Genomic DNA, 12,933 nt, shown 5'->3' on the forward strand with positions numbered 1-12,933 from the left:
CCTCTGCCTGATCCCTGTGGGAAATCTTGAGGCTTTATTTGCCAGTTGTACAAGAACGTTTACTTTCCTTTCAGGACATGCACATACAGTACATGTACAGTATAGCTGAGAACCAAACTTGGGGTCCAAATGCAAGGTCAGCCATTTATCCAGCACTCCAAACATTTCAGAGGGATAAAGGCCTAAAGCGGAGATGTAACTATTCTGCTGAGGTCAGGGCTTTAAACAGGCAACCTACCGATGACAAGCACAGCGGACATGTCGCACACCACTGTATTAATCATGGATCGCAAGTAGGTCCTTATGCATTGCATAACATGGACATGAGAGTTTAATAAAGGTGCTTTTCTAGGTTACTGGATTGCAGTGAATGGGTTAAGGGAATTTGTATAAAGAGGAACAAGCTGACCTTTTTTAAAAAAAATAATTCATTTTTATTTATTCATAATCTGTAAAATGGCAATCAGGAAACACAGGAAAGTGCAAGATGTAAAGGTCAGGGCAGATAGAGATGCAGATGGAAATGCTGTAACATTTGTGCTGAATAAAGTTGCATTTCAAAAGTTAAATGTCTGCCTTTTCAACAGCCGAGGAACTTCATTTTTAAACTAACCATCACATTTCATACGAGAGTGTCAAATCAGGCTGTGTTACGGGCAGATTCTCTCTTCACAGTCATACTGGAGTGGCAAATTACTAAAATACCACCACCTGCGTCCATTACAGGAAGACTCTGAGGTCCTGTCTCATTTGCACCCTTTTGCTGGTGGTCAGGCGTTGGATCAGAATGCAGACTGTTGTCCATGGCTAGATAACAGAAAAAAAAATTTTTATCTGTTACGCTAGTCTTGTCGATCAATCTGGAATGTCATACATTTGCTGGATGATTTCATGATTGCTTGTTTCCCTCTTTCCATCAACCAGACTGAAAGAAAGAAAGAAAGAAAGAAAGAAAGAAAGAAAGAAAGAAAGAAAGAAAGAAAGACCCTACAGCTTGTACACTTTTCCGCAACAGAAATCAGCCACAGACCAGGTGATCAATACAACCTTCAGATACTGCCCACCAGTGAGAGAAAATGGCTTTAACATCTCCATAGCTCTGCAAGTTGCGCTGCTGATTTATAGACACCTTGAACCAAGGTTTTTTTAACTCATCATAATTTAGCACGCCTGTGAAATGACTGGCATTTGCTGTGCTCTCAAACTGCATTTTAATTAAGACTGAACTGTAAGAAAATGTAAACACTGTTACAAATCCACTGCAAACACAAATTCTTGCGAGGTAATGCAAAAAATTATATGAAAGTTGTAAAAAAAATCATCACCAAATGCAACCTAATGCATTTTAAAAGTTTGGAATGAAACTTTTAAAGCCTAGAGTCTTGTAATATTTATTCCTAGTTTAATATAGGCCAACTTGAATTAGAAATCATTGCTTATCAGACATAAAATTATTACAGAGATGCTGCAAACATATTTATCATACATCAATTTCCCAATGGACTGTGGAACTCAATGGGGGTTGGGGGGGGGGGTGATACGTCGTGTCCACTTGTATTTTCACTTTTGAAAAACATATAACATATAAGCATTTGTTTAAAAAACAGGGATATAATTCAGGTTTCTATTAATAAAGTTTTATCAGTTTGCATTAAACTATTTATAGGTTTTCTTCATGATTGTTCATCACTGCCTTCTTCATGACGCTCCCAGTTGCACAAGCCATAAATTTCCCTGCAAAGCTATTAACAGACACGGATAGTGTAAGTATGGCAGGTGACTAATTGGACATCAAGGAGTTGGTCGTATTGTTGTTTTTTTTGTTCAAAAACAACTCCACAGATGGTCAACGGCTTTAAAATACCTCTATGGTTCCTTTTTACTTCGTCTGAAGTGGATATGAGACCGGCTCCGTTTTCCCCGGGGATGATGGGTCTGTGATGAAGTGGCTGCCTTCGCCGATGGAGACGTCGCACGCTCTGTTTTTCATGCCACCTCCTACTCCAGGGACGCCCACTCCTTCATTGGTATAATTATCACCTCCTCCTTGGGGGGCCCGGTCTCACGCCGTTTAATCACTCCGTCGATGGATTCCCAGCTCTCCGTAACCTCCGAGGCACCTGCCGGGATGGAAGATCGGAAATCAAGGGCAGTTTGACATAGGTCCACCTTCAGCCGATTCAGAGTCTGAGCTCAGGGGGCCGGGGGTGAGGGTGACTAAAACTCGCCTCTTCAGGAATGGGTGTTAAAATCTGCGGAGGCTGTGACAGTGTTAGTGAATTCCAAAAACCATTGAGAATTTTAATTTCATGTATTAAAAATGTGTTTGAAAAATATTGTTATCCTTGGCGTATCTAAAATTGAGTTTTTTAGTTAATTTATATATAACACAGGCCTATTTGTTATCTAACACCGCTAAAAAAAAGACATCGCGATCCAGTATATTGATAAATGGCTTAAATTGATAACTTTATAAATAATGTTATATTTTGTGATCAAGATTTGAATGCAAAATGTTTTTGTTTTTTATGTGGTTTTTAGGCAGCAAAGAGACTGCAAATAGAGAAATGAGATACGTTTTTTAAAAAGTCAGATTATGCCATTTGTGACATTAGATAAAGTCTATATTTGCATTCACTGGAAAGCGAGACTGGCACTGATAAATAATTTTCAGAAGCACGATGGCGGCGCTGATCATTGACTTTGGCCAGGATGTCTCTCTCTTTTCCTTCCCGCGGTAATGCTGCCCTTTCTGCATGTCCCCTGTGAAGTGCGAGCAGAGACACTTTAGTGAGCCACTGTATCCGAGCTCCAGCGCCTGCCTGCGGTTTCGGGAGTCGAGGAAAAAGGTCACTATTGGTACCGCGTCCTCTCAGATTGCATTAAATGTAGCGGAAAAGCGCACTGAGGAGTCCCCGGAGATGTCGAGCGGGCTGAGAGACATCGAGATGACTAGGACAGATATGTTTATTTGTTTAAAATGCATTAGGAGCAGTGAAATGAAGAACAGCTTGTTGTCTCATTTTTCCGTATTGGAAGGCCGAAACGTGCTGCGCTGCAATCTCATTCTTTATAATAAAATCTGCCCGTCCATTCATGAGCTTACTATCGGCCACTTTTTTTTTTTAATTAATTGTACGTGTCGGACATGCTAGGTGATTTACAAAATGCATGATTCATGTCATGTTTAAAGCAGGTGTCATTCTGAACAAGCTAGAAATAAACATTTTAAACTTAAGCAAAGGCTGCCTCCGTTTTGGCTTTGGCTGGTCCGTACAGTTCAGCGTTTTTAAGTTAGTGTTAAATTACAAAAGTACGGAACGATTGTTTTCACAGGAGGACATATTTCATGGCTTCAGATTATAAAAAGAAAGCAACTGGCATAGATTAAATGTGTAATATGTGAACTAAAATCATTACAAGTGGCGGCTGTGGTATGTGATACCTGACATTAACAAATTATGTAACATTAAAAATTAAACCGATCAATCGCATGTTTTATGTCAAACACCTTTTATTCTGAGATTTCAGACTAAAATATCAGTTTTAACAGGTTTTTGTGCATGAAATCGAAGGTTTTCTCCATTTACATTTCTCTGCTCAGTTAAAGTTTAGTCTAAAAGCAATACAGAACAAATTACAATAATTGTATTATAACAAATTTATAACCGTTTTTTTAAATGATTAGTACTTAAAATTATTGTTATTTTTTATTTTTATTATTTTTGTTGTTATTGTGACCAGACAAAATGACGGTATACAATTCAGTTCAGCCATTGTTTTTATAAAGACTTTAATAATTCACACTTAGCACTTTTAATGTTGACAGTGTCCAATTTATCATCTAATTATTTCTCAGTGCTTGGGCAAGTTGTTGCGAGTTTCTTTTCAACATGTAACCTTGTGTAGAAGAGCTGGGTAATGGGACAACGAGGAGATTCGAGGACAGTCATCATCTCAATCAGAAAGCCTCAAATAGCAGTCATCCTATCGCTAAATGATGTCATTGCTTCCATATTCTGCCTGAAACCCAGATTATTGGTGTCATAAATCATTAAAAACTTTTTAACGCTTCAGCTTATTAGAATAGATTAATCCAAAATACATACTGAAAATGATTTATTTTGCATGCATATGCTGGTTATCGATTGCCAGAATATTGGATAACACAAATTCAGCACAATATACATGACCTGCAAATGCGCTCAAGCAGCGATCGCGATGTAAAACACGGATGATGCTCCAAGCTGGATCTAATTATATATATTTATATTTTCTTATAGAATTGATCTTGATTCATGACATACTGTAATGTGTGTGTAATAGAAATAAAGCTTATCTTGGTGTGACAATTTGAGTCATGGGGTTTTGCGCGATGATGAATCATTCATAATAACTCTTACATAGGATTCCTTTTTGTCCCCAGAAACATTCCAAGCCTTGATAAATTGTGCTTTCGCTGATGCCTTTCTGCACCTCACTCTTACACTGAGCTGTTATCTTTGAACACGTGTCCTTCTTTGTTAGGTCTAATGAGTGCACCCATTCCCTTTTGACCCGGCTCATCATAAAGGTGTTCCTGCCTACAGAGATGTCATTCACCGGCTCACCACGCTGTCCTCTGTAAACTCCACATAAATAATGTTATATTTTGTCTCTGAAATGCCAGAACCGCCACAGCAGAGGCCAACAATCACACCACATTCCAGAACACTTAGCTTATACACATCACAGTTGGCCATCTTTCATTTCGCGGCAGGATATAGTCTTACTGTATATCTTACATGTGGCAGAGAAATAATCCATGAATCCTCAGCCTTTGTAAAGCTGAGCTGTATAATGACTGAAACTCTTGGCCCTGTCTGCACAATGTATGTATTCAATTCCAGTCACATGAATCGCATGAGCAGATGTACCTAATAATTTGGCCATTGACTCTATATATCTATATAACCTATATTATATATTTATTTTTGCTTTGTCCTTTTTCATAATTTTGCTTTATACAACACTGTCATCCCCATTGACTATTCTGTGTTATTTTTTTTTTAACTTGTTCTTACTTTAAATATCGATTTAGTTTTTAACATACAGTTGTCAAGCATGTAAAGCAGGCAGACCATGTTTGTCCCTGACTGTCTTACTAAACTTAATGTTAAGATGCAACAATTTGTATCTTATCATCCAAGATTGCTTTTTATAGCTGTCATTCATTAATCCATTCCATATGAACCCAGGTTGTGCAATTTCAACCGTAACCATGGTATCATCCCTCAGCTTACATGAGTAGAATAGAGGTTTTCAAAAAGTTTCCATAAACGTGACATAAATCGTTGTAGACTATTGTAGATCAACATGCTTTTCCTTTTTGAATTGTGGGGAGATACTGTCCATTGTGAAGTAAGACTCACGGATCATTCCCTATCAGTATAAATGTCCTCCTTCAGACTTATATCTGTCACCCTTGTCCTTATCTGATACTTATCATTAAATACAGTGGTCAAACTCTGGCTTATAGAAAGATGGAGGTGTTTGTCATTACCTGATCCCAAATGCTCATGGTTTCGTTGTCTGCTGTAGAAAACTGAGAGCCTGTGAAGTTCAGATCGGACCTTGGAGTGCATGTGAGGTTCAGACAAGGTCTCAGTAAAGTAACCTGCCTAATGCACACTTTGTTAATATTAGATGAGGCTGAGACTTTAATGGATGCCAGAAGTGCGGGGGCCACAAGTGGGGCGGGGGTGTCATGGATGGAGGTCTTCTGTTAGCAACGTGGCCCTGTGGATGGAGATCTCTTGTTAGCACTGTGGCCCTGTGGATAGAGATCTCCTGTTAGCACCGTGGCCCTGTGGATGGAGGTCTCCTATTGCCACTGTGGCCTTGTGGATGGAGATCTCCTGTTAGCACTGTGGCCTTGTGGAAGGAGATCTCCTGTTAGCACTGTGGAATCACAGATGGAGATCTCCTGTTAGCAACATGGCCCCGTGGATGGAGATCTCCTGTTAGCACTGTGGCCCCATGGATGGAGATATCCTGTTAGCAATGTGGCCCTGTGGATGGAGATCTCCTGTTAGCAATGAGGCCCTGTGGATGGAGATCTCCTGTTAGCAATGTGGCCCTGTGGATGGAGATCTCCTGTTAGCACTGTGGCCCTGTGGATGGAGATCTCCTGTTAACACTGTGGCCCTGTGGATGGAGATCTCCTGTTAGGACTGTGGCCCTGTGGATGGAAATCTCCTGTTAGCACTGTGGCCCTGTGGATGGAGATCTCCTGTTAACACTGTGGCCCTGTGGATGGAGATCTCCTGTTAGCAATGTGGCCCTGTGGATGGAGATCTCCTGTTAGCACTGTGGCCCTGTGGATGGAGATCTCCTGTTAGCACTGTGGCCCTGTGGATGGAGATCTCCTGTTAGGACTGTGGCCCTGTGGATGGAGATCTCCTGTTAGCACTGTGGCCCTGTGGATGGAGATCTCCTGTTAGGACTGTGGCCCTGTGGATGGAGATCTCCTGTTAGCACTGTGGCCCTGTGGATGGAGATCTCCTGTTAGGACTGTGGCCCTGTGGATGGAGATCTCCTGTTAGCACTGTGGCCCTGTGGATGGAGGTCTCCTGTTAGGACTGTGGCCCTGTGGATGGAGGTCTCCTGTTAGCATCTTAGCAGAGATACCGTGGATGAGAATATAAAAATAAATTCCCGGTGCTCAGATGTATTTCTGCTGATGAAGAATGAAAGGATTTTCTTTGGCGCGCTGGGAATCAGATGCCGCTGACACAGTCCCGATAATGAAGAGTTATTTCTCAGTACATCTGAGCAGCAGTAAGCAACAGTAATTTATGAGCAACTCAGATGATCCGGACATGTGGATTGATAACCGTCACGCACAAGGCTTAAATCTGAGAACATCTTCACCTTTCTGATAGATGACTAGAGCATTATGTTCCTCAGTGTGATTATTTCACCATGTTATCCCAGATGAAAGTTTGAACTTCTTTATAATTGTTGTTTCTTTCTTCAATTTTAAAATTGTTCAGTTTGACCCCCACCTTGCTGCAACCTGGCCTGCATGCCTGGTGGACATAGTCTGGTGTTTAAACACAAAAGAGCGCCATAACAACTCCACCAAATATAACATTGTAACCCATAGTGAAGATTCATATTAACTGACATATCATCAAAGAAAGTGAAAAAACTTTAAATTTACAGTCAGTGTTAAAAGAAATGAAACCAGCAATATTCCTCTATAGTAATGATACAATGCAAGGTCATAAAAGCATAAAAAGTAAAAGACATAAAGCAATAAATATGGTTAGAGATAAAAGGTTTTTTTGATGCCGAGTTTCAGCAAAGGTGGTAACTCAAAGCCTTCAGAGGCATTTTATTTGTAAAGCATAATAATGTGCTTAAATCCCCACACCTAGCAGTCATAAACAGAGGCATTCCAGGTTTGTGCATCAATAAACACATTACTCTGTGAAACTAGACCTGCAAACCCCGTAATTAATTCACTCAATATTCATTTTATGCATTTATTTTTAGATAAGGACCCCCCCCCCCCATGCTTGGCTTGCATGTAAAGGCCTCTTTTACACAGCTTGACCCCACAAACCCATGGGACACAGCTGATGATGTGTGTAGCACATTAACTTGATAGCTGACATACTGTGTATCTAATCCCATCTGCCTGACACACAGACCTCCTCACAGACTGTGTATCTAAACCCATCTGCCTGACACAGAGACCTCCTCACAGACTGTGTGTCTAAACAAATATGCCTGACACACAGACCTCCTCACAGACCGTGTGTCTAAACCCGTCTGCCTGACACACAGACCTTCTCACAGACTGCGTATCTAATCCTGTCTGTCTGACACACAGACCTCTTCACAGACTGTGTTCAAACCTGCCTACATGACACATGGACCTCCTCCCTCCTCATAGACTGTGTGTCTAAACCCATCTGCCTGACACACAGACCTCCTCACAGACTGTGTGTCTAAACCCGTCTGCCTGACACACAGACCTTCTCACAGACTGCATATCTAAACCTGTCTGCCTGTCACACAGACCTCTTCACAGACTGTGTTCAAACCTACCTACATGACACATGGACCTCCTCCCTCCTCACAGACTGTGTGTCTAAACATGTCTGCCTGATGCATAGACCTCCTGACAGACTGTTTAAACACGTCTGCCTGACACATGGAGCTTCTCACAGACAGTATCCAAGCGTGTCTGCCTACACACAGCTGCCTCACATACAGAAGTGCCCTGTGCATCCTGAGAGAGCATGCCATAACCCAACACTGGGTAAGAGGTTATAGAACATTGATAAACGATATGAAAGTCCACGGTAAATGTTTGCCAATATCCTCCAACACCAATATTTTACAACCAAAGCAAATAACACATACAAGCAGAGTGAATAGTCATTTAATGGGTGGAAAATGATATATTACAGCACAACAAGAAACACTCAATTCTTAAGAATGCTAGTGAACAACATTTTAGTGTATTCAGTTAATGAATATGATGCATAGATTCCACAGCAAACTAAACTATATTTCAGTGATCATTTGCATATACACATAATACAGAATTTACATTCATTTGACAATATTCCAAAACCTCTGAAAAAGATATTAGGATTTTTTTTAATGAATTAAAGAAATGTTTAAAAGTATTTTAAGAAATCGGAATATTTGTAAGTAATTTCAAGATATATTACATATATTTCAAATGGAACCATCTATATATTCCAAAGATGTATGTACGTATATTGAAATACTTTTAGTAATTTTTTTAGTAATTTTGAAGTCATTCAAAAATTAATCAAGTAAAGAAATTATATGTAAATCATTACAGATATGCCACCTGTGCAATTACAGGATAACAGTATCTTAACGGGCTGTAAAATTATGAATATACTACAGTTTGATGGCATTTTGAGATGCATTTAAGCTTGTCAAGGTCATGCAATGCTTGAAAGGTGACATGTTAGGGATCCTCTGTCATTTTAACAGCAAGGCTACTTCATTTAAGCCTTTGCAGCCATTGTTTCTGCTGCTGTATCCATTTTTCATATCTGCTGCCTCTGCGTTGTGCACCCGCTCCCTTGATTACTAAATTAGGTATCAATCAATGCAAGTCGAGTCGGTGTTACACAGAGAAGCTCTTTTAATTAACGGATGAAACTGAAACCTTGAGAATTGATTTTATTGAGGACGCACAAAGCAATCAGATCAAGAAGGTGACTTTTTTTTGTAATCATTGTAATGAGCTCTGTTACCAGAGCATAGTTTTAATTTGCCTTTCTGAAACAAAGAAATACTGTTTCGTTTTATTTCATCTCTCTTTTGTGCTTAATTTCTTTGGCATTTCAAGGAACAGGAATGCCTTGGGGTCTTCTTATGGATCAGCTATAGATGTTTTGCCGACTCTGCAGCACCTCGAAGGTTTTAGAAGGTCCATCTCACAGCATGTAGTACAGACAGTTAGAGATAATATTTATTTTATTATTTATTATTTATTTTTATTTTTACATGAAGAAAAATACCATGAACATGATGTTTAGAAGGTCTGCATCCTTGCATTCAGTGACTAATACGAGGCATTTGCTTTCGTTCAGTTGGTTTGCAAGATATGAAACATAAGAAATTTACAAACGAAAAGAGGCCATTCGGCCCATCAAGCTTGTTTTACTTACCTAATAGCTCAGAGTTGTTAAAATCTTATCTAGCTCTGATTTAAAGGTACCCAGGGTTTTAGCTTGCGCTACACTAGCAGGAAGACTATTCCATACTCTAACTACACGCTGTGTAAAGAAGTACATTCTCAAATTCATTTTTAAATATTCTCCCATTAATTTCCACACAAGTATTACTTATATACACTATTTGTACGTATTTTGCAACATAAATCTGAAATTTAAAATCACATACTTACAACTCTGCTGGTATTCTCAGCAGTTATTCTGTGGGGGACTGTCCTCCTCATAAATGAGAATTAGCCTTCAACCCTCATCATTCACATCGACAATCGTCATTCTCATTGTTATCATCACCTGACCACTTACCATATCCATCGCTAACAATGGCAAAAATGCATTTCCACGTACAAATATGTACAGAAGTCACACATTTATATCCCCTCTGAGATAAAACCAAGGAAGAGGGAGCCAGAAATTCTGAAGAAAAACAGACTCCTCCAGCTCGTCATTGCAGGAAACAAAGATTGGTTGTGAGAATGACTGATTCTGCCCTTGACGGATTCATGACCGAACCGACAGATTTGTTCACAACTGCAAAGGAATCTGGGGGCGGTGTGGGAGGGGGGTTTCCTCCCTGGAGAGAGGCTCAGATTCTTGCCATAGCTGACAGCTGGCTTGGCCTCTGGCTACTTGCATTCATTATCCAGGTAGAGATTTCCAAGCATCTACATGTTAAGAAATATTAGTGTTTAATCTGCTCTGCCTGGTTTACCAATGGCTGCCTCTTTCCTTCTTTGAGTAGCGTTGTAGGGGGAAAAATCCACACCAAAAACATCTCAGACGGAACAAATTCAGCAGCGCCTTAAAACCTGACACATCAGAATAAATAAATAATATGCCTGGAGCACAAACAGGCAAAAGGGATCAAAAAGCAATCATTCAGATGCGTAGACATGTGCTTTTAATGGGCAAATGAGTATCGGATTAAGCCAGTGTGGTCTGGCTCAGCGATGGCATATTGACCTGGGTGTTAAATCATCCTGACCCGGCGCTGGGAAAGAACGCTCCGGAATTTGGCCGGAAGGATTACAGGGGTGTCAGTCACACATGCGAGTTGGTAACATAATGCTATGTAGCAGCGAAAAAATGCGACAGAATTCTATATCCAGCACTGATGCAAAACCTGAGCTCGGAGCAAACATACCTGAAACATACCACTGTTCCACACGTCATTCAATAATATACCCCCTGCACACCGCCCCACCCACCGCCAGTCCGCCATGCCTGTTGTTTGTCCATTTTATACTTATATAGTCCATATAGGGGACAGGCAGGGGACATGGCAGTCCATATATGTATATAATATCCATATATGTGGAGTCCTTATATGGTATATATTTGATATCCATATATGGAAGTCTGTATGATATCTACTGTAAAGCACTCCTTGTGTAAAGGACATTAGGTGGCATCTTCCTGTAATCCCCCACCCCCACTCTACCCTACACTCCCACACACACACACACACAGGTTTGTATTCAAATGTTTGTGGGGACCGTCCATTCATTTCTATAGGCATAGCCCTAATCCCAAGAAAGACAACCTTAACCCCTACCCAGCCCTAACCATAAGTAACCAAACCAAATCTTTCGGCATTTGCAGTCACAATATTTTTTTTGTGTAGAAAAAAAATTTGTCCCCACGATGTCAAAATAACAGGTTTTTATCACATTGTGGAGACATTTGGTCCCCACAATGTAAAGTATACCTGGACCACACACACACACACACACACACATATTGCCTATTTACATTTTACATTGTGTTCCACATTATTATGCAAGTGACATAGCAGGAGGAGTTCAGGAAAATAAAATTTAGTTTTTAGTTTCTCAGTGAAAGTTTATGCATTTTTCATTTCTCACATATTTTTGATATCTGGTATCAATCTCAGATTTGTTAATTAGTTTGCCAGGTGATCTTCATTAAAAGGAAACCAACCTAAGAGGTTATTCCACATTTCTAAGCAACTCATAGTTCTCAAATAATACGGGGATGAAGAAGAGTCTTCCTCGCGATGAAAGGTGTCAGCCTGCTGCAGCATCTTGCAAAAGGCGTGAAAACGACTGATATTTCATGAAGACTAAAGAGATCATCAAACTGTGAAAAGATTTGTGAGTGATTCGGAGCGCAGACAAATTTGATGCGATAAAGGCTTATTAAGGAAAGTATTCTGTCAGACAGATGAACGGTAGTAAAAGGACAGTCACAGAACAGCCACTCTTGAGCGCCAAACAGGTATTTGAAGCTGCTAAAGTCTAAGGAATTCCAAAAAAACCCTCTTAGTGCAGGATTCCCCAAAGGCTGATTGTGAAGACTAATTTCTAAGTGCCATACTGTGAGATCTGGATGGCTGGTGAATGGCTACTGTATCCCAACAAGACTGCAACATCATTAAGGAAGTGGCGGAGTGATGATTGGGAGTAGAATATTTGGGAGTGAGATGATAGGTCCGTTTAGGGTGTCTGGGGTATCACACTGATCTCCGCAAGACATGTTTAGCTGCCAACCATTTCCTGCATTGCATAAGCAGAAAATTCGTGCCTTACGAAATAAAATTATTTTCATGCCTAACAAGGCCCCGTCCCATGCTGTAAAAAGCATCACTGAATTCTAGTTTGCTGGGGGCATTAAAGGAGGAAAAAAATGTCTGGCCATCATCATCCCCTGACATCAACCCTGTTGAGAACCCGCGGAGTTTCCTTAAAAGGAAGATCTATGTGAGGGGCAGAAGGGGCCTCAAAACAGCAGCTACTGGAGGCAATCCTGGCATCCTCAAATGAAATTACCGGGAGGTTTGGGCAGGGCAAGGAAGACAGACCGTAACTGGTGAGACAACACAGGGTTAGAGAGCTCAGCATGTGCACTGCAACGATACCCTGCACTGACCTAATGTCAGTGCGTGACTTAAGTGAGGTTGTTTCAATTAGCTTCCTTTGATTTCAGCTGATCTCACGAGGTGGGCGTGACAGTCATATCAAAATAACATGTAATATGTAATAAAATTTATTTGAAAAATTACCTGTCCATTCGGTGAATATAACAGGTATCAATTCTGAGTTAATTCTGACCTGCTCAATTGAATGTTTTGGAATGGTATTCTATATAATAATTTAATAATAATTAGTTTATTATTAGTAATACAATCATTTTAATAAAAAAT

General features: G+C 40.2%; 1 long non-coding RNA gene across 2 annotated transcripts; it reads right to left on the minus strand.

The window, feature by feature from the left end:
- Positions 1-465: 465 nt before the first annotated feature.
- LOC125739012 (uncharacterized) lies at positions 466-10,247 on the minus strand. 2 transcript variants are annotated; one of them, XR_007397009.1, is made up of 3 exons: positions 10,077-10,247; positions 1,865-2,120; positions 466-807 (listed from the first exon to the last, which is right to left on the minus strand). It is a non-coding gene; the product is annotated as an uncharacterized LOC125739012 (long non-coding RNA). The 2 variants fall into 2 exon arrangements; XR_007397010.1 differs by having other exon boundaries at positions 9,947-10,247.
- Positions 10,248-12,933: the final 2,686 nt, after the last annotated feature.

This window comes from Brienomyrus brachyistius, chromosome 3 (assembly GCF_023856365.1).
Source record: "Brienomyrus brachyistius isolate T26 chromosome 3, BBRACH_0.4, whole genome shotgun sequence".
Lineage (NCBI taxonomy): Eukaryota > Metazoa > Chordata > Actinopteri > Osteoglossiformes > Mormyridae > Brienomyrus > Brienomyrus brachyistius.